The sequence below is a fragment of the Corvus moneduloides genome, chromosome 4 (genome assembly GCF_009650955.1).
Source record: "Corvus moneduloides isolate bCorMon1 chromosome 4, bCorMon1.pri, whole genome shotgun sequence".
Lineage (NCBI taxonomy): Eukaryota > Metazoa > Chordata > Aves > Passeriformes > Corvidae > Corvus > Corvus moneduloides.
This window is the reverse complement of record NC_045479.1, coordinates 12,844,331-12,871,103: the sequence shown is the minus strand read 5'-3', so window position 1 is coordinate 12,871,103 and position 26,773 is coordinate 12,844,331. Positions and strand designations below refer to the sequence as shown.

Sequence of the window (26,773 nt, the reverse complement as noted above, 5' to 3'; positions counted from 1 at the left end):
GGGCGAACCCAGGAAAATCTGTGCACTCTTCACATATTAGTGAATTTTTCTGTCACTTTTTGGAAATATAAATAAAAGGAAAAGGGGAAGTGATGATTTCCTTACCATGGATAAAGAGAAAGCACAAAGAATAACAGACCTTCCTATAGAAGACCTCCCTGTCTCAGATGGACATTGCTGAAGGTGAAAGAGAAGATCCCCAGACCCAGTAAAACAACAGACCACAATGTGCTCATGTTATACTTGATATAAACAGCACAGAGACATCACATTTCCACACAAAACTCCTTGGAGCTGAATGGATTACTCTCTAGTAAGCAAACCCAGCAATTTTCTAGGATAGCTCCTCAACACAAGTACCCTATAACACCAGAAATTATTTGCTAGTATAGCTTTTGCGCAAGGGACAGCCAAAGCTAGCAAAGAACTGTACCCCAGGACTTGTACCCTATAGCAGAAATTAAATGACCCCTGCCATAATTTTTGGCTTAGATCAAAGCTGTGAAAAGGCTCTAAACAGTAGCTTCCGTAATTACCAATTCTTTCTGCAGTCATTATCCCCTCACTGTCATAGTCCTGCTGACAAAAAGTGGGTCAAATCATCATGCAACATTCCTCAACCCTCAAAATACATTAAAGGGTAGTTCAGTATTTGGGGAAAACACTATCAATGTAAAAACTGCTAAGGAAGATAGCCTTACAACTTAAAAGCAACATTTTCGGCTGTGATAGTCATCAGATTATGCCCCATTTCATTAGTTTCATTTCTGGAACTGATACAAAATGTACAGACCTCTGCAGAATACAATTCATAAATGCAGAAAGAAAACAACCAGAGGCATATTTAACTTCAACTATCTTTCTTTACAGTAAGTTAAATAAGTAATTATTCATTTAGAAACAATAAAAGGTCTGTTCAAGTGTTTCAAAATCAATGCTATACTGTAAAAGTACAAAAGAGCACGTGACTGTATTTCATATTTAAGATTAAATAAGATTAATTCAGATTTTAAAGCAAACTGAGTGCAGCTTCTGAAGAACTATTAGGAGAGTTTAAATTGTTTGCTTGTGTTAAAGTTGGAGAGAAGGTTACTCAATACTTAGTTGCATTAACACGGTCACTAAAAAAAGAAACTCTTGAATTCTATTTAAACAGATTTTCAGCTCAGTGAATCTGAGCTAAACTTTAGCCAGGAATTCTCATGTTTCTAGGCAATTTAATTTTCTGGTCCTGAAATGGTAATTACTGCAACAAGGTCAGAATACCTCTACTTACAATTTCGTAATCTAGACAACATGAGCTTCTAAGTTAGTAGAATTAAATATTCCCTAAAAACATGTAATTATTTTTTGTAATACATATAATGAACTGGCTCCTTACCATGTATTAAACTCATTGGTCTAAGCTACCTGGAAGGTCATTCTTAAATATTAGGATCAGAGATCATACTTTATGGCCTTCCCTGTATATGTAATTCGACGAGCAAAGGCAGAAGTGGGAGGGGTTGTTGGTTTTGATTTGTTTGGGGTTTTTTTAAATATACACAGTACACTTAAACCTACTTTAATCCTAATGCAACTGAAAAACCTAGAGTTTTCAGTGTGCAAAACAAGGTGCTGCTTTAAAAGAGGCACATGGGATCCAGGTTAGGCAAGAGAGGAGGTGAAAGCTTTTCTTTGGTTTGCAAAGGTTTCACTAATCTTATTAAGGGTTTAGAAAAGAAAGCACAGCAGAGCAGCCAGTCTTCCTCATGATTTTCAGCGATCTGGATACATGTTGCATGACCTTATACAGCTCTCAAACACACAAATCACTTAAATGTGGAATCCCTAAACGTAACAACGTGAAATGAATGCTTAAATTTGGCCAACTAACCTCAGAAAGAGTGGTCTTTTCTACCCTGCTCCTGCTTTTCAGGAAAAGGAAAGCTTTTTATGCCATTTTAAATTAATGCTTGACCAAAATACAAGTAGGTCAGCCATCTACTCTGCAACCTAAATTGGACTGAAGTTCAAGGAAAGTGGAACAAGAGGCCCCATTAACTGACAGTTCTTGCATCACCATCACCATTGTGCTTTTGCAGTTAATAAAGCTGTGCCACCACTGTGGAGCATTGAAACAGCAGCATGTAACCTGCACATGGGGAACAATCAGAAGACAGAAAAAAGAAAGGTAGATAATCCCAACCAAGCTCAATTTAGTGCTCTCTCAACAGGAGAGTCTCAAAAACCCTACTGCTGAAAATTCAAGACTAATATCAAATAGGACCAAAGCTGATCACAGTACTGGAAGAAAGTCTTACTAAAAGCATCAATTACTCAACTGACTTTTTTCATCATATATACTGCTGAGTAACTTCAGCATTTTAAATGGTTACACCATTCTCAAACCCAGAAACAATTCCTGCTAAAGGTACAATAACTTACCTTTTTTCTTTTTGAATTTAACTTAATTCATATGTCAGTGACCTCTACACTCACCAAATAGCAGTATGATAGTTGTAACAGCTGAGAAAAGCAGGCACAAGTAGCTTCAGAATAAAGTGATCAAATTTCTTAAGCTATTTAGTTTACTGCAAATCATTCTACATATGATCATCAAACTGAAAAACTGCATTATGTTAGACTCCAGAAAGCCTGGAGCCATTATATTCAATGCAACATCATCTTTTAAATGAAGATATAATTCAACAGAATTCATTTTTGCATGATGCATAATAACATGAAGTAATCTGAATAAAGTTAGTATCATGGAATAAAATCGTTCTGGAATTACAACATCGAACTTGCACACACTCAAAAGGAACAGCTTGAGCTGGATTTCTAACATGTACTTTGTGCATAAACCACATATATAATGGTCTATTTGCACACAAACATATAAACCCAGCCACTAGAGTTACAGCCTAGAGCAATGGTTAACACACTGAGATTTTCAGCCATTTTATAAAAAGCACTACCAGCACTACCACCTCCAAGGGATTTTACAACCTAGCAAGTGATCTTGTGCTTCTGAGTCCAGCTTGAATGTCTCATTAGATTCCATCCCACATTTGTCTCCCAAGGTTTCTGTCTGAGCTGACAGCTGGGATATCCCCACTCTCCTGTCCAAGGCCAGGGCAGGGTGACAACGAACACAGACAGAACTGTACCATGACACTGCAGGCAAGGCTCTGTGTCCCTGCTCTCAGGATCATCTCAGCCAGTGCTCTAGAATAGTTTGTGGTTACTGAAATGAGTCACCTGTCTACATATGACTGCCATTATAAAGCCGTATCTCCATATGGCTCACGAGTTAAGAGGCTGAGCAGCAAAGGAATCAAAAAAAGGATTAAATGGTTCAACAGCTGAAACAGCTGCATGATGAAAGCTTCAATTATGCAAAAATAACTTCAAAGTTTAACTGAAAATAAGATTTCTATTTCCCCAAGAATAAGAAAACCAAGTGATGTGCTTACTCAATGAATAATAAATTTCACATTTAACTGTCTTTATCATATGGTGGAATAAAATAGATATATAAGATTTTGAATAGATATATAGAAATAGATATATAAGAAATACTGCAGAAAAAACATTAGACAATGAAAAATACATGACAGAAATTGCACATTAAAAGATATTATTTATAATATTTTACAAGCAACACACGATACTTCTCATAATCACACTCTTTAACATCACAGTTCAAGCCAAGAGCATTTCAGGAGAGAACACCTGTGAAACTTAAGTACAGACATTTTTCACTTCTGGTTCTGAAGGCTTAAAGCCTTAATATAAACACTATTGGAAAAATTAGGCCCACCTCTAGAAAGTCTCCTGAACCCACAAAGCTAATGTCAACTCCAGTAATAAAGAGTACCCATGGTAACTCCTCAGTCATTTTAAGTTTTCTGGAGAAGGCCAGAAGTTTCTCTAACCCAGGAAGAGAATCCCTTCAGCAACTCCAGCCTCAAGCTCAGTAACACTTGCTCCTAATAAAGGCAGCTCAACAGCTGAAGAGTCGGGGTCACAAGGAACCTTCACACAATCACATCAGGTCTCAGACCACAGCTGTTTAAAAGTTGTTTTGTCCTTACTCCTGAAGCTTAAGGGTACAGAGCACATGAAAGAACAATTTTCAAAAATATTTTTTAAATATACTTTGGAGTATTTACTAAGGTTATCTCAGAACAGGCAAAGTCGTGTTTAAGACATATGTGCAATTTAAAAGGAGAACACTAAAAGCACAAAGAGATGGTGAGTCCAGCTGTATGGATTTTCTTGTCATTAAGTATTATTAACCTGTGGCACAAGTATCTGAAGGGTACACACACAAATACTCCTATAGCAGTTTCTTTCTTTCCTTTTATGTTTAACTTGAAATTCAGTTTATATTGAAAAAACTTATGCAACTGTCCACATCTGAAAGATAAAATAGCTGCTTCACTGATGTAAAATATCTAGTTGATGCATCAGTCACCCAAAATTATGAAAACAGATAATACACTTAAAAAACAGTTCTAATTTACCATATCTAAAAAATAGCATTAGTAAAGAATGCGCTATATAGAGTATTCAAGAGCTGAATAACCTTGATTCATTAGACAACACACACTTATTCTCTACCTTGTTATTTATGAAACTGAAAATGCAATGTCCAACTCTTGGCACTTTATTATCTACTTTGTCATACTATCTTAAAAAGCCTGTAGCTGTAATTCCAGCTGAAAACACCAATTTTAAACCAAAGAAGGCTAATGTTTACTGATCCTGTCATGGACCAGTGACACTTTAGCTTTGGAAATTCTGCTCATTTGAGTCTGACAATCGATGATCTAGTTAACTGTGACAGAGGACAGTCTACCAGAATTTGTTTTCATCAGGAAAAAAAAATGCATTACTTTTCAGTTCCACAGAAGATAAAAGTTAGATCTGTTTGTATTTTTTATGCCAGATTTTAACTGGGAAAAGATGAGGGTTATAGTGAGGGTCACAGGATCCTAAAAACAAGTCCTGGGAGCAGATGAGGCTGGATTACACAGTATCTCTTCAAAGAGTGATCAACAGCCACACTTTCCTACAGTAATCAGATCCCATAAGAAATACTTCAGCTGAGTATTTGTCGAGTTACAAGGATCACAGAACCATGCAACAGCCTGACCTCTCTAGTCCAGTCTTTGACGGCAAAGGGAGCCTTGCTGAGATTACCTAGCACCCTGTCCAGTCACAAAGTCTTCCGTGATGGGGACTCTACAATCAATTATCTACCAATTCACAAGACATCATGCAACTTCTGAAAGACAAAAACTACAGTGCCATTCTCATGGCCAGTTACATTTCATTGGCTTCTTTACCTTCTGCACACACACAATTATAGTCCACTTTTCTTTTTTTCTTATGCTGAAGTACAAGGCTACACAGTTGAATCTTGCAGCCAAAGCCATCCACTAATCCTTTAACTAAGAATTCTAATACCTGAAGAAAAATTTCATGGTATTGGTACAACACAAAGTTTACATTATACTTAATCCATGTAATGACACAGGTTTTTCGCTATGGTCCATTTTGCATGACATAAATTGCAGGTGCTCAAGTAACTAAGCTTGAAAAAACATTCATTTGGTACACCCATGTTCAACAATTAGTCTTTGTCCTGGGCATGGTACCTCCTGGTATAATCTGTTCCTTATCATTTGAACATATTTTTATTGTAACATCCACTGGCATGAGATAAAGCTCTAAATCCAAACTACTTCAGACTTGCATTTCTACCACTGGTACCTAAAACTCCTTTCAAAGGAAGGCAGCTATTCTTTCAGAAATATTTGTTTGTCTATTCTTATTGATACACAAACTGAAGAATTTTAATGACACCAAACCAGTCTAGCCAACATTTTGTTAGAACTAGCATCCACCTGCAGTTCAGTTTCAAGAACTTTTTGTAAAAGAAGATGTAGTAGCTGCCACACAAATCTTCTGTTGGTCTCCCATCTGAGGCTCTCAATAATGATGCCTGGTACTAACTGGAACAATTTAGAACTGCAGCATGTTATGTAATATCAGAAGAATCCTAAGGTTTTTTTCAAAATTCTCCCTGGATGCTTGTATGAGAATATGTGAACTGTATCCCTGCAATGTTCACCAAAGAAGTTTCTAAAGTTAGCCTTTTCAACCTAAAAATAGTTCAGCAATAAAGAAGGCCATTCGAACAGGTTTAGTACTGGCTCACAGCTGTGACTAAGTCCTAGCAAAATTAACATTGAAATTACTTTTACTAACCCCCCAGGGTTCCAATTGACAATCAAAATGCATCACCACTGTCCATTTCCTTGTGTTTGGAAAGGCGAAAGTCAATGGAAGGCAGCGCCAACATAGGTTGAAAAAAGGTCCTCCTAATGTCACTGATACAAAGTAATCGGGACACAATGATACAGAAAGGGTTCTTTTAGCTACGCAAAAAGCTTCTGGCTCAGGGGATCCAATACATCCAAGTAAAAAGCCAGCACTTTTGCCTGTAAGTTAAAGGCACTGAAAGCTTATCCAAATTTAAAAAACATATAAACTCACATTTTACAGTCCTCTAGTTGGGACATTTCAACAGTAATATTCCAGAATATATTCAATGATTTCAGGATTTGGAGGCAAGTCACTACTGTAAGGCTTATTCAGCTTAACACGGATAACCAGTAATTCTGCATGAAGTTCTAAATTGTAGACAAAACCAGAAGAAATCAAGTAACAGATTGCTAAATGAATTTTCAAAAACCTAACTTCTTGCTTGAATATTTAAGTTTCAGCAGGCTAGCTTTAGACAAAACTTGAAGCTGTTGCATTTTCATTTTGACACATATATGCCAAATCCCTACTTGTACTTGTCTTTCACCTGAGATGATGATTTCTTTTTCCCCTTAGGACAGAAAAACAACTGTGAAAGAAGATATAAAAACATCTTTTAAAGCTTATATAGTTGGACTTCCTGCAGCCCTTTCAGTATTCACAGCTACAGAAATTCTAACGTAAAAGCTTAGGTGCAATATGCTATTCTTTGCACATTCCAATAATTCTCATGAGCCGCTTCAGCTGCATAACTGGAGAAAGTAGCTCAAATTTAATTCATTCTGGAAAGCAATGCAGAGATTCCTGGAGGATTGCAACAACAGTTGACACAGCAATTTAACAAGAGCTGTAAGTTCTACATCGCTTATTTCTCCCCATTTGCAGGGTTGAACACTGCACAAGTTAATTGCTATTGCATTACAAAGAGTGTTTCACAAGATTTTCATAGAAGCTTTTTTTTCTGAAATGAGATTACATAACTTCATTCTCTAACTATTCATTGCAATAAAAAAATGGAAGGGTTTGTGTGATACATTTTTCCTTGGCAAATTCAAAATATATTTTGAGAAGCATGTTTATAAAACCTTCAGCTTTAAAGATCTAATTTGTACAACAGATTTTGATGGTATTTCTCCTACCTAATAAATTGTGTTCCAGTGAGTATGCTAGCTAAATTAGATACTTTACATATCCCTGAAAACTGAAAAAACCAAACACACTATAAACTTCAAACCTGAAATACTAACATCATTCACAACTCAGACAAATCATATCAAAAGATACTATACTGGGACAGCAATATTCACTCAGAGAATGTAGTATTTGATCCATGTGTATGAAATAATCCATACGTGAAATAAATACCGCAAGTGCAAAAAATAAAACCCATAAAGGGTGCCCAATGAAAATACCTTCAGAGGTACTTGAAAACATCGAAACCTGTTCATCTCTTTCCTGCTATGCAATAAGGTGGCATAAAAGCTGCTAAAATTATTACTGTAAAACTAGTAATTTTGTTCACAACACATTAATTACATGCTAAATTTAGCACTACTTTTCCTTAATTACACAAAATGTTTCTGCAATACCTAACAACAAGTAGACACAAAGGTGCTTCCTATCCAGCCTCTTTGGCAAGAAAGGGGAGGAGGGATAAAGGAGAGATCTCCAATCACAATTTTAGTTTCTGTACAGGACTAGTAAAAAACCCCAGCTGAGTGGATCTCTGTAGAAAGAGAAACAACATCATATTTTATCAGACTGATCAAAGTCTAAAGCAAAGAACCTATAGGTTATCTTGCAGAACCCCAAATAAATTCAGAATCACTGTATGATACTTGTTTTATCTGTGTTCTTCAGTTACGGAACTGCTTGGTACTGACCTGACAATGATTAACATTGCACAGCACAGATTTTACTCGTGACACCCATACCACTCACAGGATTTACATTCTACCAGAAACTATGATAGTTTATGCTAAACCAAGTACTAAAAATACAGTAAGTTGATACAGACTAAACCCACATGTTGCTCTCTGACACAGGGATACAACAAGCCAAAGCAGAAGCAGCTGCTTAATATGCTACTTTGGACAAAGGATTTCTTAGCCAAATTCAAACCAATTTTAAGATCAAATCTCATTTCAAATAAATTTTAAGGTTCACCTACAGATCCTTTAAAACTACACGGATTGTCCTTTAATCTCCTCAAATTTGTGCATATGAACATAAATAATAAATTTGGTCCTAGCTCATGAACAGACAAGACATTCATGATATCCCAGGCACCTTTCCCAGTGCAGACAACAATTAAACAAAGAAAACCACAAAATGTTCTGCAATACTGTTCTAAGATGTTCTCTGCTAGCCAATCTAAGCACCTGCTAAAAAAAAAAAAATCTGCTGGAATAGTAGTTTACTGAGAATAGCCAATAAAGCAGATTGGACAGTATTGTAGTACAAAAGTAACAGGAATCCCACTAAATCTACTTCTCGAATTCTAATAATTCTTAAAAAAACACAAAACCAACCAACCAATCAACCGAAAAAAACCAAACCCAAACAAAAAAACCAAATGAACAAAAAACCCTCACAAAACCAAGAAGAACAAAGAACAAACACCCAAAAAGCCAAACCCAAAGAGGTTTCAATAAGGTAGGCAAGCAGTTTTTCTATTTCAGTCTAGGAAACTACATCAATGGCATGGGTTTTTTGTACACCTAGATTTTACCCTGGGAGAAAGAAAAAAAAAAAAAAAGGAAAGAAGATACTAACATTATAAAAACACACCTGATTCTTTCCACAAAATTGCATCAATTTTGGAAATTAAGTATTGAATTGAAATTTAAAGCTACTTCTTCAAAACTTGGTTTAACAATAATGTGCTAACAGATTAATCTAAATCATCTGCTAGGAGCTTCAAAACAATTATTTAGCATTCACTTTTTTTTTCTACAAATACTGTATTTCATTACATAAGAATAAAATATCAGCTTTAAACCTTAGCAACACCTACATTATTTACAAGTGACTATTTTGAAGGTAAAAAGGCAAGGATTTTTGACTCCTTTCTACTTGGAACTTGTTTAACTTGAAAAAGTATTTCAATTGTCTTCTGGTACTTCCACTCCAAAATATTTAAGCAAAAAAAAAAAAAAATCAAGAAAACACCAGCAAGTTGACCTTAAAATTTATTGATTTAATATCATTTAATACTTATTTTGTATTCATCCATGCATTTAAAATTGGTAAAAATCAAGAAAAGTTCATCTGCAATTCCCTCAACTGTGGACAGTGTAAGGGTAGAGTCTGAGTGAAGATGTCACATCTTTCTGAGTTGTATTTCAGCAGCTCAGGTAGCACAGCTTCAGCTGCCAGGGCAAACAATGATGCTGCATTTATATCCATTCCATTTTCCTTACTTTATTACACCCGACCATCTTTGGCATACATCTGATTATAAAAGCACTTATACAGAGACTTGTTTACATTCAACATTCACTTTACAGGTCAACTTTATAGAAATTATTCACTGTTCTACATCGCTTAGTACATAGTCTGATCGCTTTGTTATGGCATAAATTCATTCCACTGACAGTGGCTGATCTTGTTTGTGCCGCATCCCCAGTCATCCCTCCTGACCCATTCCTATGCCATCGATTCTGTTTGGGAAGTCAGGTGCTAAGCTTTATCCAGCTGAAAATGACTCTGCAAAAATAAAAGGTTTCTTGCTGAACCAGAGAACCAACCCCAGACACAGCACAGCCAGATAAACACGACCACCACGGAACACATAGCTGAACAAATAGCTGAGCACCACCAAAAAAACCCTGACTTCCTGTTTCAGTCACAACACAGACTATCACTTGTTTTGAAGTAACTTATCACTGGAGTAGAAGTAGCAACAAACTTTGGAGCCAGTTTAACAAGCACCAAGATGTTATGCTAACACAAAGAGTAGGCAAGTACAAAGACCACACACAAGATACCCTTCAGAAAAAGGCTAACACCCTGAAAGAAAGGCAAAAAGATCTTTTCATTGCTTATGTGTAAGCAGTAGGCATACAAGTAAGAGATTATATTATTGCCTTTGGGAACATAAATCAAGCCCATTTTATAACACTGAAACTTCACTGTACATGTCACACAACGGAAGCGTTTGTACGTGGTTACGTAGGGAGAGAGGATTGGTCAAGAAACGAGTGGTGACACTTCTGCAATAATATTCATTACTCACTTGAAATATTAGCAACTTTAAAGAACATTTAACCCTCCACAGACATTCTGCACCACATGAGCACTAAGTGGTATCTACCAGAGGCCACTAATGCACACTAAACAACACAGCACACACAGCTCCTTCTGCAACAAGCTGCTGTGAGGAGGAGAATGCCACATTATTGTGGGGCCCTTTGGTCCCATCCATGTATGTTTCATGTTTCACCTTCCCAACTCCAAAATTTGTATGGGATTCATAGGTGACAATGTCCTAACTCAAACAGCACACTGCATTCACCACAAAGGAACACCATGCATCCATACCTCAAAAGAGAATGGATGACAGAACTAGGAGTGACTACCTATCCTGAGAAGCTCAGCTTTGGCGATCTGATAAAATATTACTTCAGTATTATTTTAATAGTAATATACCATCCAAGAATAACAGGGAATCACACAAGACTTTTTAATAGCTGTCCCCAAAGCCACATTTGAAGAAAACCACATAACCTACAGAAATACCTCTAGGTGAAGTGGAAAAGAGGGGATGTGCACAGTAACAAATATAACAAAAGCTAGAAATGACAAAAGATAGCAGAATGAACACAGAAATAGTTGTATTGGTAGACTGCAATCATATTTAAAGCTCCTTTATTATCCTTACTGTAACAACCTTTGCAACAATGCTATTACTCACTTTAATGTAGAACAGAGGCAGAAGATCTATGAATACTGACAAATAATCTTATTTGAGTGATATGATTATTAGCCCTCAAACTAGAAATTAAAAGGACTTAGGAGCCCAAACCAGCTTTTGCTCAAGAATTTTAAAATATCACTTGGGATGCTCTAGCACGCTCAGCACGCAGAAAAACCCTAACAATGCCCAGGCATCCCTCCTTCACTCTCCTGAAGGGAGCCTTTCCCCCATCCCTGGAAAATGACCTGAGGTGGTACAGAATAACCTCCAGGTCCTGGCCATGCCCCTCCTGCCAGTTAAATTTTACTGCAAAATTTAATCCTGTCCTGGCCAGAACCAGGACAAGTCAAAAATAGAAGAAGTAAGATTCCATCTGAGCATACCAAGTTGATAATTATTATTACATAGTAAAAAGAAAAATACAATGCAACCAAATTCTTAGCATCACCTTCTTTTTATGAGGACACCATCCTGAGTGATGGTGACTATGCTGAGGACTTAAGTCTCAACACAGCCCTGACCTTGCTTTCACAAGGTATTCTGATCAAGATGCAGAATAGCACAAGCTCAGTCTGATGTTATGTTTATTTTAAGCCCTGAAAAGACAGAGTCAAGAAATATTACAAAACTGGATGTGTTCACCAAGCTACTGCTAAGCTCTTTACCATTATTACTGGTGACCTGGGAACAGATCAGGAATCATGACTGATCTACTGCCCAGACAATCTTTACAAAAGCCTGAGGAAATAGTAAATAAGACCAAAACCAGTGCTAACAAACCTATCTGGACTGTTTGCTGAAATGAGCATAACCTAAAGATCCTAATTTGCAAATTGCATTGGACTGTACCAAGACAAAGTTTAATCTCCCTATCTCATAAATATGAATATTTTAAGCATCACGTTTGAGGAATTCTGAAATGGAGCAGAATGCTCAGTTGAACATGCTCAATGAATCACAGGATATAAATAAAGTGCTGCTAGGTAGGCAGCTAGAAGTGTATATTGTCTGACTATACATCAGAGAGATTACCCTGTTAGAGACAGCAGGACTAATTAGCTAACTGGGCACCTAATAGGGTTGTGGTAGACTATACATCCTTTTTTTCTAAATAGGAAGTTTTCCTTGTGGTTGTATCAAATTCCAACAGGGATTCATTCACACAAGTCCTACGGATGGTCTTTTTCAGAAAAGATCACATGATTACAAATGGTTCTTTCCTGGATTAAAATCTATTAATCATCCTTTTGCATTTCTTCTGCATGCTATTAGCACCTGGATAATCAAGCTACTTAAAGATTTTAAGAGCCGCAGCAATTAAAATCTCTTTAATCAAATGATAATATCTTGAAATGTCTACAGAATGCTAATGCATGATCCACATACCAAAACTGCCTATTCATTAAAGCCATCTCCAACACATGCTCCTGAGGATACAGCCAAATTTGCACCCCATGGAGGACCCCGCAGTGCAGCCATTAAAGCCCAAGGGAGACTGTGACCCCATGGGAACCCCAGGCTGGAGCAGGCTCCTGGCAGGACCTGTGACCCCATGGAGAGAGAAGCTCAGGCTGAAACAGGTTTGCTGGCAGGACTTGTGATCCTGTGGGGGACCCACACTGGAGCAGGCTGTTCCTGAAGGACTGACCCCCTGGAAAGGACCCACACTGGTGCAGTTTGTGAAGAACTGCAGCCTGAGGGAAGGACTCATGTTGGAGAAGTTTGTGGAGAGCCATCTCCTATGGAAGGCACCCCATGATGGAGCAGATAAAGAGTGTGAAGAGCAAAGAGCAGCTGAGATAAATGTGTGAGGAACTGACTGCAATCCCCATTCCCTGTCACCCAGTGCCACTCAGGCAGAAAAATCAGGAGTGAAGTTGAGCCTGTGAAAAAAGGAAGATCGGTCAAAAGAGTTTTAAGATTTGGGTTTATTTCTCACTACCCTACTCTGATTTGATTGGCAGTAAGTTAAATTAATTTCCCTGAATTGAGTATGTTTTGCCCATGATCATAACTGGGGTGTGATCTCTCCCTGTCCTTATCTCAACTTGTGAGTCTTTTGTTACAGTTTCTCTGCCCTGTCCAGATGAGGAGAGTGACAGAGTTGCTTGGTGGGCACCTGGCATCCAACCACGGCCATCTCACCATAGGCCATCAATGACACAGTAACAAAATACAACTTTTTTTCACTTAACTTTCCATTTAGGACTCTGCTTAAGACAGCATGGAAGTGTGCTTTGGGAAGTGGCACTATGAATCAAACATTATTGGTTGATTATACTTTATCCATATGTGCTGGCTGTTACCACTTTCAGTTGCACAAGCTTTCAAAAATGACAAAAACGTCAACTCTCAGAGCCCTAAAATAACAGACAGTGAGATGGCAATACTCCCAGGTGTGGGTGTAATAGTTTCCAAGAATTTAATTGCCCAAAAGAGGAAGAGCTAGCCACTCAATTTATTTCTCTCTGTATCTGAATGACACTACACCGACAGCATTCTTCATATGAAGCTCTCTAACACACAAAAACTAAAGAAAAGTTGTGTAAATGAAATGGTTACCCAGTTTCTCCTGTGTAAAACAGCATGTTCACATTTTGGAATGGAACCATAACCTCATTCAACACAGCAAGAATTTAAGAACAATGTCCTTCAGATGAATTCCCTCTAGAGCTTAAAGCAAGCTGTTCAGCAGCTCCTACAAGTTAAGCACAATTCTATGTTGACGAGATATCAGATGACTTTGAGTGGTTAGATTATTACAGGTAAATGAAAAAAATTAGAGTTTTGAAGCTTTTATCTCTAACTACTAAGGGACAGAGAGAACCTGAAGACTTTGGAAGAAATGTTTTTAAGAATATTATTCAAAGACTGTGGAAGTAAGCATGCCTACAACCTGATGATGTATGCACGTGGTTCCATTAAATACATAGAGTTCATTTAACAGATCTATACCTGTTTATTACCCATTTATCAGTTCTCCCAAAAAGAAAGCAGCATTGTCCCACTCAGCAGGGAGGTAGGTATCTGTCAAATTGCTAAGAAAGTCTCAATTAAGGGAGAGGATGAGAGACGTAGGGCAAACCAAAACCACGTCCCGTTTGTCCTGTGCTGTGACTCATGGCAGATTATTTATTGAAATCTGTACTTCACATTACCCCTTTAAAAAAGGGCACATTAAGCATATTCACCCTGCACTTTTTATTTAACCTATTAAGTCAGAAATTAGAAAAAAACTCAGCTCATTATATTCTTTGTCATATTATTTTTAAATTAATCAAGTGTGGCTGTGCATCTGCTATTGAGAACAACAACAAAAAAAATCTTATTTCAATATTCAGCTACTATTACTATGCCACGTAAGAAGTTCTGTGCAAGTTGGTTTTGTAACCCAAAACCCTGGCTGTGAGATGCCAGGTACAAAAAACTCTGCTAGTCTTTTCAGAGCCCAGTCAACAACATTTTGTTGCTACAATCACTAGGTAGCAGTACATTCACCTGGTATGTGGGAGAGATTAATGCACCATCATACATGAAAGTCAGATTTGAGCCCTATTTGTGCTACTCATGCACAAAGACACAACAAAATAAGGCAGAAAGAATATCACACTTCTGTAACAAGAGACTTCAAAATGAACAGTAGAGTAACACCAAGGTCAGCCAGTTTTAGTAGTCACAAACAACTTATTACTTTATATCAAAAGCTAAGAGCTTGCAAGTACATCAGGATATTAATCACAACAGGCAGAAGAAGATACTTAGAACATACTTGTGAACTCCTCTGAGTTCACAGTGTCACTTAAAGTCTGAGTGGTGCCCATTTATGTTACAAGTTTATGTCAAAAGATTACATAAAATCCAGCCTTTTTGGTTTCAGTAAAACTCTTTCAAAGAAATACTTCATAATACCGTACAGAGTTCTCATTCTCACCATTTCTGCTGTTATACTGTAGTCTGGCTTGTCGTTCACTGCTCTAGGGTATGTGATAAAAGGCACAGAAGGTTGTTTAAAAATTTTGGTCTACAGATGCCTTGGAATTAGTTCTTAAAGAAGAGTCCTACACAAGCAAAAAGAGTTAACAATATGCACTAGCCCAAAGCCAAACAGTTCAATATACAGGTTTCCAATACTACCAAAATATTTACAATACCTTGTGTAAGCCAGAACAGTTTTAAAATATTTGCATATTCTAAGAATTTGAAGCAAACCACCTTACTTAAAGCCCAAGAGACATTTTCTTTTTGCCTTGGAGCTGATTACTGTGCAGTGTTACAATAGCCATGTTAGTTCTACCCCTATTTACTAATTAGGGCTGGGAACTTCCTCAAATATTGACACATCCTGTCCACCAAGATCCACAGGACTCTAAGCAAGTGCACCAGCGGCTCAAGCAGAATCTCTCACACTCCAAGGAGCACTCATCAAGGCAGATTCTAGACCAACATCATTAGAGAAATTTGGATTATTCCCCTCCCCTAAGAAAAGCATCTTAAAGGATAACACATAAAGGAATAACATTCAAGTCTCGTGACAAATTGGACTATGGAGACTGCAAACCAACCCCAGAATACAGCAGCTATTTTACTGTCAACTCCAGGTTATTCTTCTCAACCCCAGTGAGCCAACCAGCCAGGTAACATTCATACTAAATACAGCATTCTATTCAACCACAGAACACTTAGCTTGGTTTATCTCAGCACAGTTACATCACTGTTTTATTCCCTACTTCTTTCTTTTCATCTCCTGGGAATAAGCCATCATTACATTGAGTCAAAAATCAGTAACTGAGTTTAGTTGAAAAGAACAGTGTCACCTCTTGAAGTTCTGGGGATTATTTCTGGGGGAGCTTGAATTAAATCCCATGTTACAAAGAAGTTGTTCATCTCACAGACTAGTCTTAAATTCAAGCATTAGATACTTCATTCCAGGTCCCAGGCAACAAGAAAGTCATTAAATCCTAGTATTTTTTTAAAAAAGCAGAGATTCCAAGAACCAAAAAAGGCACTCATATATTACTTTATATGGATGTTTAAAAATACATATTAAAAACCAAAACAACAACAAAAACAAGAAAAACCACCACCAACAAAAAACCCCACCTAAACAAAACCCATCTTCAATCTGCATCTACTGTTCTCCTGGTTTATTTTATGACAAGATGCACTTTTTCCAGGAGCTGCTACGCTAAGAAAACCAGGCACCAACTCAGAAACAGAAAGCTACCTTTTAGCTACTTTGTATTACGACACAGATTTGTACAAGCACAGGCAACTTTTGACTGGCAGCACTGCTAAGCATTTCATCCAATTCCTGCAATAAGCACAGCATCTTCTTGGCCTGCATTTATAGGCATTCGACTCACAGTCACCTTCAAGCTCATTTTAACCACACACAGGGAAGCACAGAGCTGACATATGGACATCTTTAAGCACGTAGCTCACTCAGCTGTAGAGCTGGAAAAGGTGCCCATATGCTCCACAGACAGAGCTGGGGAACAAAACTTCTCATGCCTGACACTAAATCATCCAAACATGTCACCTGGTAAAAATACCAGCTTCACTGATTTTCAGACCAACATTCAAGTGGCTCATCAAAAGGAAAGAAAGCAGACATCTACCCACTAGATAAATATATCATCTAGGCATCTTCTGAAGGCACTGTTTAAAAACATTCATAGATCACAACGATCTAGACCACAGTCAAAAAGCCATTTTATTATGATGGTATTTCAAAGGCATAAAAAAGAAAAATTTGATCCAGATTTGTAAACTCCTTCCCAAAGGGAGTTTGGAGCACTTGAGCATAGAACAGCTACGGCAAGGTGGCACCTCCACACCTCTCCTGCTCACCACACTGAAGCTGTGGTGTCTCAGAGATCAGGGATCTCTAAAATGATGCTGCACTGTGCTAAACAGACATGCTCCTTATGCTAATATGTGCTCCTGCTTCAGCTGATTCAGTCATAATTGGCAGAATATAACTACTATCTTTGAAGGCAAATTGCAAGTTTGAAAAAATATAATTTCAGGCAGGTACAGGTATAAAACAGCCAGCACATCAGCCCTTGGTAATAATAACTTTAATAGTAAAGAATGCAATTAACAAGTTTTGACCATCTGAAACACAGCTGGCAAACTCTTGTAGTTACTGCTCACCTTTAAGCAGAAATAAGAGTCATAATGTCATGTGTGCCCACCCTGCCCATGAAAGCAACAAAGTGGTGCTTGTCTCATCGCAGATGAGAATGATCCTTTTGTTGCACTAAAATCAGAATGAAAACTCAGCTGCTTACATAACGTAGCCTTCACTATGGCCATTGTAATAATGCACTACTACTGTTTTAACTTTTAAAAGCAGGGGAAAGGTTTTTGGCTTTAAAGAAGAGCTGATCAGATGCTGGCATTAAATCCAAATTAGCAGAAGGTTATCCCTCACCCACTCCCCAATAGCAAGAGAAAACAGTCTCATGGCAGCCTTTTGAGCAGGAGGTCGTAGAGCACAATAGAAACGAAAGTGCATAGCATATCCAAGGCTCATTTCTTACCCAAATCTGGGTCAAATGATCAGACTTACACAAACAGGTACAGGAAACGTGAGCAGTGGTGTACTAGTTTTAAATTATCCTAGCTAATCTACGATTTTAATCAAGTAATCCAAGCGTTTAAAACTGAGAGACTGCATTTAGTTTTCAAACTGTTCAGTTTACAAAGGACAACGTACGCCACTTGTGTCTTTCTGGCTTCCTTTACTGCTCAGGCAAAAGGATGACGGCTCAGAAGACTGAATCAGCTTCTGAGTCACTCCAAGCAGAGACAGCTGAGAAAGACATACAGCAAGCCAGGCAGACACTGTACAAATCCTGCTCTTCCCTAACCAGGTAGCCTCAATGCACATAAAGAGATGTCTGTCTCTCACACAGAAGTTTCGGTCTAGGAGATGAGGAGATTCTTTCCACAGGCCAAAAAAGGGAAAGTCAAGACAGAAGGCAGCAACGGCAAGACCAAGAAGCTTGACTGAGCTGGGTCATAACCGGTACTCAGGAGGCCCTGAGCAGTTTAAACCCTCACTCGCCCCCGTAGAAACACCTCCTCCCACCAAACCAGCATCGTTACCTGCCATCATCCGGGGAGCCGGGATTTCAAAGCCGGGAGGAAAAACCCAGCTGCTCAAGTTTAGGAGTCCATCCTTGCCTTCTTTTCCTCCCCTCTCCAAACCAAAGCGGTCACCACCACCGACCGAGTGGGTCACTAAACTTCCCCGAGCAGGGAGCTCTCCCCTCCTACAGGAACCGAGCCAGTGTCGTCATCCCTCGCAAGCCCCAGCCCTGCCCTTCCCCTGGCGCCGTGCAAGGAGAGCTTCACCTTCCCCGCACCCGCCGCAGCGGCAGCCCCGGAGCGCCGGCGGGGTGGGCGGCCCGCATCCAGCGGGGTCCCTGGGGGTGTTCCCCCGGCCCGGCCCGGCCCCAGCACGGGCAGCGGCACCGGCCCGGTGCGGCAGCGGCACCAGCGGCTCCCCCCGCCCGGACCCACCGCCCGCCATTGCCCAACGGCTCCGACGGGGATCCCAACCCGGCCTCCAGCTCGAGCCTCTCCCGAAGGCAGGGCCCCGGAGCGCGGCGCAGCCCTCACCTGCGGCGCCGGGACCTGCCTGTCGCCCGTGCCCGGCGGGGGTGGGGGGTGACGAGACGGCGAGAGCGCGGCGGAACCGACCCGACCCCTGCGCTCCGCTCAGCGCCGCCACTGCGGCCACCGCCCCCGCCCGCCCCCTGGCGCCCGCCCAGCCGCCTGCCCATTGGCTGAGAGCGCGGGCAAGCTCCCGCCCCCCACCGCCTATTGGCTCTCCGTGGCTGCCAATCAACGCCGCTTCCTAGTCGGGGGCGGTGAGGGGTGGTGCGCGCGCCCGCGGCCGGAGCGCGCTCCTCGGCGGCCGTCGGGGACAGCTGGAGCCGCGCGGCCCCGCCCCCCCGGCCCGGGGTCACCCCGGGAGCCCCGACCGCCCCCGGCTCGGGCTCCGCTCGGGGGGTTCCGACCACCCCCGGCCTCGGCCCGAGCTCAGCCCGGGGGCTCCGGCCACCGCGTGGGCAGCGGCTGCCCGGCCGCAGCGTGAGCCAGGTATACTGGTGTAGGAAACCGTGACAGGAGCACTGCGGAACGTGGCAGGGCGCGGCGGGTCTAACACGGCGTCCGTGTCCCGTTTCCACTGCGGGGCACCGTGAATAAGCAGATGTTGTTTCCCCGAAGCGAAACGTGAGCAAGTTGACAGATCCCGGGAAGCGTCGGGGACTTTTCCGCGCCCGGCAGCGGTGCAGGCGCCGAAGGCGCTCCGCACAGCGCGGTGCGCTCCGCCGGCACCGGGAGCGCCCGCTCGGGCTGCGCTGGGCGCGCAGCTGCCCCGGGCACGGGCTCAAGGACAGGGCCACCTCTGACACGGCACTGCTGGTTTGGCTACACCGCTGTCCGCGGAGCTACGCCGTTCTCGCCCAGTATCAGAACTGGTACTCCCGCCTTCGCCTATCTTTCGGATTTATTTGTTTTAGACAGAGGACCATTTCAAGTTCCAAGCAGCAGCCACGACGGTGACCTTCTTTCGTCCCCTCAGCGTTTGCTTTCTCTGCCACTAGTTTCTGCATTTCCCTCCCATCTGCCCTTCTCATCACTGCTGTGCTTCCAGCGCTGTCCCCTGGGACAGCATGGTTTGAGGACAGCAAGAGCTCTGGATCACTGCGTAGGGCTGCAAAACAGTCCTAAGAGTACTTTCCTCTTGGCCATGTTTCTTATGCAAGTCCGCATACAATCAGACAGACGCCAAGTCTTCCTGTACTCCTTCACTCAGTCTGTGACTCATTAACTTAGATTCACTTAGATTAGTTCAGTAGGATTTTAAGACCATAGCACTGACATAAAATTTATCTTCTGAATGTCCTTGACAAACAGATTTGAACTAACTGCTATTAACAGTACTATGAAATTTGGTCAGGTTGGTAAACTTCCTGAGATTAAAAGTGATTTCTCCCTTCCCTACTCTCCTTTTCTTCACTCTCCTGTGTTGAAAGTTAACAGTACATGTTTGAGAGGAGAAATCTTGTAATTTGTTTTTTACACTTCTGACCAGAGCTGCACTTTAGTTTTCTACACTCTCTCTCATTAAATGAGAGATCAAGCTTTCTTTACAGAACACTACAAGGGACATACAGAATCATAAATACAGCACTTTCTGTAAGGAATTAAGCTTCCGTTTTGCCTGGAGCATTGTTGAAGCTGGAAATTCTCCGTGCCAGAACACTTAAGACTTTTTTCAATCTAACATCAAAACAGTCATTCATCTCTTTGTTTGGTCAAATAATGCTCAAACTTGTTCAAAGATGGAAGAAACAGAACAGGAATTCAGCATAAATCATAGCACTCCGCGGTAGAACAGAGTTCATACTGCGATGAAAGGGAATTCCAGTTTAGCAGAGGACAGAACCTGCAGCCTGGGCTAGACTGACACACAAAATCCCCAACTATTTCACACAGAGTTCATTGAATACAACCACCTTGTGCCCCAAACCCAGTGCTGATTGCATCTATGCTACTGCCTGCGAAAATCAGGGCCCACATTCTTATTTTAGGCCAGTTTGGGGACAGTTAATGTAAAAGGAGCAAGAAATGTGTCTTCAAGTCCCGAGTCTGGAGGCACAAACTATCAGTCAGTCTTTTAACAATGAAGAAAATATTCCTCAAATCAGCTATTCCCATGCATTGACTTTGGTAGGCTGATATACTGCTTATACATTATATATATATATTTATATATATAACATATAATTATATAAATTACATTATAATATGTGCATGGAAATGGTATACAATTTATTACTCTATTTACATATATTTTATTTTATTTCCATATATACACTTACTATACTTTTTATATATATAAAACCTATCATATACACACACAACATGCACATAGAGGTACAATAAATTTAGCCCTTGTGCCATAGTGTAAAGGCAGTGTGTTATTTTGGGAGTCATCTTCATATGGAATTTGAACTGGTTCCAGCTTCCAAGGGAATGGAGATTGATCAGAAATGAGGAATTTACACAACATTTTTGTACAAACAATTAAACTCAGATTTTAGTACAACTTGAGGAATAACAATTGTGTTTTTCAATGTTTCACTTAAACATCTTTATAATTCACCTAGCATCCTTATAACTGCTATGAAACATATTTATAAATGCTATGAAATGATAATTTTGAAGATAAAAAAAGTAGAGGCAGGACTATTAGTTGGAAAAAAGAAAGTGTACCGAAAGGCAATTTTTATGAATGTCTTAATTTAATATCTTGAGGTTTCTCAAGGTACCACTTTAGGGAATAGTATTTTCAAGCTGCTGAATATTCTTTTCTGCTTGCAAGATGTTTTCTATCCTTTTGACACTTAAGATGAAAAATGCCTGGACACCTTTGGAAGCCAGTAAGACAATAACAAGAGTTTTAAAAATACATTTTTAACTGTCACATTTTTACCCCATTCCAAGTGTAGCATTTGAAACTATTTGGAAGCAACATTATTAGAGTCACCTTAGTGTACTTTTGGAATCCAACACTATTGCTCTTCCCGTGAAGAAAGCAGAATTTGTGTGCACTGGGGTTAATACACATACAGGTATAGTAATTTGACTTCATTACTTCCAGTAACACAGTTTAATGTATGTATAAATATATACAGGGTTTGAGGCTACATGCACTGCATAAATACATACATATATGCACTCGAAAAACTGCTTGGGGAAATATACCTCAGTGGATAATAAAGTACTATTTCTTTCAATTTATAAAATGTAAATTAGCTTTATGTATATTCAAAGATTAAGTTCTTCTTGTAGTGAATTAAAAGAGATTAGTGGTCTAATTATAGCTATCATCAGTGATGCAAGATCCCAGCATGATGGCACTATTATGATGGCATAAATAATTTACTTATGTGGAGAATCAAGCTTTACCATATTAATAATTTTGATTTTTTTTCCTAAAAAGCAGTTGTTCTCTGCACATTTTCAGTTATATTAAAAATGTGACATCCAGTGAAAGATTACCTTAATCTTTTTCCTTAGAAGAACAGCTGACAGTCTATCCAGCCCCACTGGTGAGCATTAGATTCAGACTGTTAGGAACAGGACAGGAAGTTTGTGGAGAAAAAAAACAAAATCCTCTCATTTTAGATAAATATCCCACGGTTATTTTTACTTTTAACACAATCTATTTTTAAATATGCTTCTTGTTTCTTCTGCTGTCCTCAGAAATTCCATGTGTCCTTTTAGGCACTAGTACTTTCTCTGTAAAGAAATTCTGTCTCGTGTCTTCACTCAGAACAAATTTGTGTTTCTTGACTGCTGCCATAACATTTCAGCATTCTCTTCAAACTCCTCTCTCTTGCTAAGAAAACTCCATGTGTTATACATCTTTGTTTACACTTTAAATGTAGATTTAAATCCTGAACCATATTTTGATTGCAAGTGTAATGCTGTTAGTGACTATATATACCAACCAATGGCAAAGAATTTCAGATTATTAAATTTAATTCCACTCAAATCAATCAATTTCACTGTTTCACTGCCCAACTTTCACTGGGAAAGAACCTTTCAAATAAAAGCCATGTTCTTGTCTGAAATATTTTTTGTTGTCTCCTTGTTTTTCACATTACTGTTTTTAATTACAGTTTCATACTGTCCAAACTTTTCTATTTTACACCAATTGTCTATGACTACTACCTCAGATGTGAATGATTTGCTTTTAATAGGTATTAAATTGGAGAATAATGAAGGCACAGAAGACTTTCTGTCAATAATAAAGGTATCTATGTCATCATCATAACTGGGAAAGTTCAAGTATGGAGAGCTTGCCTAGGCTTTGATGGCAACTTAAAAAAGCTGGAAAAACATACAGTCGAGCACACACAACTTCCTACAATTCAGTATAAAACAACCAATTTTCCCAAGATACTAATTCATGTTCCTATTTCCTCTTAATAATCAAATTTTTAACAAAATCATGGCTAAAGTCAGCTTTTCCCAGCTATCCACGTTTGTTTTCTGCAGAGATGATAGGAATAAAGTTTGTTTGTTTGTTTGTTTGTTTGTTTAAGAAGCCCTAGAGGTCAGCATAAGTGGATACCTCTGCACCACAGGGCACAGAGCCCTTCCCACTGACCCAAAAGCAGGAGTGAACTCTTGTCATAAAGCAGGCATGGACTGTCAGCTCCCTTCTGTAATTTCCATCCAAGTCAACTGAACAGCAACTACTTGAGAAACAGCACCAGTTTATAGTGACACAGTAAAGCCCTTCCTTTACCACAGAGATAAATGAGCTCTGCCTGACATGCTCGGCTGATGAAATGCAGAGCTGTATATCTTCTGTGAAATGTCTATTGTTTTGTTGAGTTTATAGCAGGAAGTGAATCAGGAGACAGGGACATTTTAGGCAGAAGTCCTATTGTAAAGCCAACAGTAATGAAGTAGCTTTAGGAATAATACTGTTTCTTTTATACTAATGAAGTTCCTCAAGCCATGTACAGAAGCTATTCTCTGGGAATCGTATTAATTCCTTCCATGTCAAAGAATTATTAGGGAGAAAGGTTAGTGCCCAGGAAGCAAGCCCCACTATTCAACTCTAACAATAAACTCCTTCTACACTGATCCCATTATAACAATTCCTGTAGCTGTTTAGAGCTTGTCCATTTAATTCTTCATACAATACTGTCCTTATGCCAGGGAGCACTGGAGCATACGAAGAACAGTATTTTAGGATTGAGACACACATTTTTATCAGCTCTGCCTGGCAAGTTATTATACTAGCCAAAGTCAGAACTTTTGAGAACTGTTATTTCTGATTTATTTTGCTCCCCTGAAAGCCGAAACAGTTTCTTTGTTAGATTTAGAGGATGATTGGCCCAAGGCCACAGTTACTCAGAACTAAGAGCTTGTCTGCTCGCAGTCACTCATATTTAAGCTCTCTCAATCGGAGGTAAAACAGGCTTTAACCTTTTGGAGAATTAGACTCCAGCAAAAAGAGATACCTTACCTCTGAATGAGAGCATCCACATGAGGTTTGTCACCTTCTGTTACACGTCAGCATCGCTCCTGTAGTCCATTCCCCTTAGCTCCTGCGGCAGACACCTGCCTCAAGTGGGCTACACATCTCCCTCATCACCTCCGTTCCAGCTGATAGCCTGGGCACCACTTGGTACCATTAGTTCTGTCCTACTACAGCAAGAGATTTAGTTAAAGATGCAGAAGTGAAAAGTTGAAGATTTTATCTCTGAGTAAGCAATTAAAGTTTCCCTTTCCAGTTTCTCTTCCTCCTAACTCAATTTTCACCTTTACCTTTCACAACCAGGTACAAACCAGCATCTCACTGCATGATATCCACATACCACCCTCTTCCTCCTCCCACAGAACTATTAGCTATGACTGCTTTAGTTTCCTTGGCACCCTCCAAGTCTGCAGAAAAGCTGCTTTATGCACACTCATTCCAGCTAACACAAACTCTCCTTACTCAAAATTCCTTCACATAATTTTTCAACGAGTCTTAAAAACAGACATTACGTAGCAACAGAGCTTCCTAATTTTGAGTTTCTCAAGAACATTTCACCGACATACACGAGGCCTCAAGTTCTGCATAGAAAAGGAAGAATTGCTGCTCATTACAGATTTTTTTCCTGAGGTTTGTGTTGTGGTTTTAAGCCCAGCTGGAAATGAAACACCACCCAGCCGCTCACTTAGCTCCCTCTCTTCCCCTCCCCACACTGGGTGGAACGGGGAGGAGAATTGAAGGAGAACTTCAATGTATGTTGAGATAAGAACAGTGTGATAATTGGAAGTAAAATAAAATGAAATAATAATGGTTGGTAATAATAATAATAATAATAATAATAATAATAACAACAGGGGAAAAATCACAAGTGATGCACAATCAACTGCTCACCACCTGCAGACTCCCCTTCCCAAACCTAAATCAGCCCTGCTGAGTAACTCCCCCAGTTTATCGACTGGCCATGACATTCCATGGTGTGGAATATCCTGGCCAGTTCAGGTCACCTGTCCCAGCTGTGCTCCTTCTCTGTTCCTTTTGTGCACCTCCTCACTGGCAGACCATGCGACAAGACAAAAAAATAGTCCTGGACTTAGGATAAACAGCGTGTTATCAACGCTATTCTCCTTCCAAATCCAAAACACAGCACTGCAACAGCTACTGAGAAGAAATTAACTCCATCCCAGGTGAAACCAGGACAGTTTAGTACTGATAATCAGAAAACCAATCTTAGTATATTAGAATTCCATGTTATTTCAGTTTTGTTCCTTAAAACTCCCTTTACATATATAGGTTTTTCATATATTAGAAGTGAAAATATAATTAGGCCTTCAAATTTCAACCTCTGCAAAAAGCCTGTCAAGAAAAGGAAATGAGGAGAAAGCAGTCTGATGTATATAACCACTAGACTATTATTTTAAAAAGAAAATAGAATGAGATCAGGAAGAGAAGAGTCACTGCATTTGCAGTGTCTTTGAATTCTTGCTCTTTAAAGAGAATAATGCATGACTAAATTCATGTTTGGATCAGCAAGATAAATTAGTAGTAATGCATTGGTTGGAGATATAACTGTAAAATGTGAGATCAACATTTGAAACCTTCATTCTAGCTCTGAGATTATGTACTACATAGTCCAAGATTCCTGTCAGGATTTTTTTCCCTTTTTTCCCTAGTTAATAATATTTTAATGCTTTTGAGGTAGTAATGATAATTTACTAGATATTTCACGAAAGTATTTCATCCTCAAGGGTTTGAAATATGCTTTCTCAATATTACACTGGGCCAGAGAGAAGGATTTGCATGTTTAGAATTGATAGGCCTGTCTGCTACAAAAACATTTTCCATATAAAATACTTCTTTACAAGTACTATATTTTATTTAATGTATCTGCTATACACTGGGACAGAAATCTTTGAAATCAACAGCAAGATTTCCAGTCCTGACTTCTGAATTATTGAATATTGAGGATGCAAATGAGCTGGCCCTTTCCAAGCCAGTAGAACTCCCCCAAACAATTAAATAAGAATATTCAGTATTAGTAATATTACAGGTAGTGCCATTACTATTTTGTGTTGGTAATGTTTGTGCTCTGGAGGCCCTGATTCAACTCACTGCCTACCTGTAATAACATCAGAGCCAACAGAGAGTACCACCAACAAACTAGTCTGGAAAAAGAAGATTATTTAGATGCTGTTATCAGTATTGGGTCATTGTGAAATTACAGCTAAAAGTATCCCCTGGATTCAGTCTCCAAAGCCTTCCACAGCAATAAATCCTAATAACCCAGACCTGTTTTTGCTGTCATGTTAAGCCTTCCCAAAAAGCAGTGCTAGTGTTGCAATAGAAGAATACCACAACACCACATCCTCTGTCCCAGCCACTACAGAAATTAATGGCAAGCAGTGAGAGAAAGCTTCATTTTCCTTCTATCAGAGCATCCTTGTTATGCTACCTGTCTG

At 39.6% G+C, this 26,773-nt stretch overlaps 1 protein-coding gene across 6 annotated transcripts in view; it reads right to left on the bottom strand.

Moving 5' to 3' along the window:
• PACSIN2 (protein kinase C and casein kinase substrate in neurons 2) overlaps window positions 1-18,995 on the bottom strand; it is a 53,929-nt gene extending 34,934 nt beyond the window's left edge. For 3 of the 6 annotated variants that reach the window (XM_032107815.1, XM_032107816.1, XM_032107813.1), the window contains exon 1: window positions 18,866-18,994. The gene's annotated coding sequence lies outside the window, so the exon portion shown is untranslated. Of the gene's footprint in view, window positions 1-18,349; window positions 18,481-18,865 lie in introns of those variants that run through there. The other 3 variants (XM_032107809.1, XM_032107812.1, XM_032107811.1) reach the window with 2 other exon arrangements.
• Between the last annotated feature and the right edge of the window lie 7,778 nt (window positions 18,996-26,773).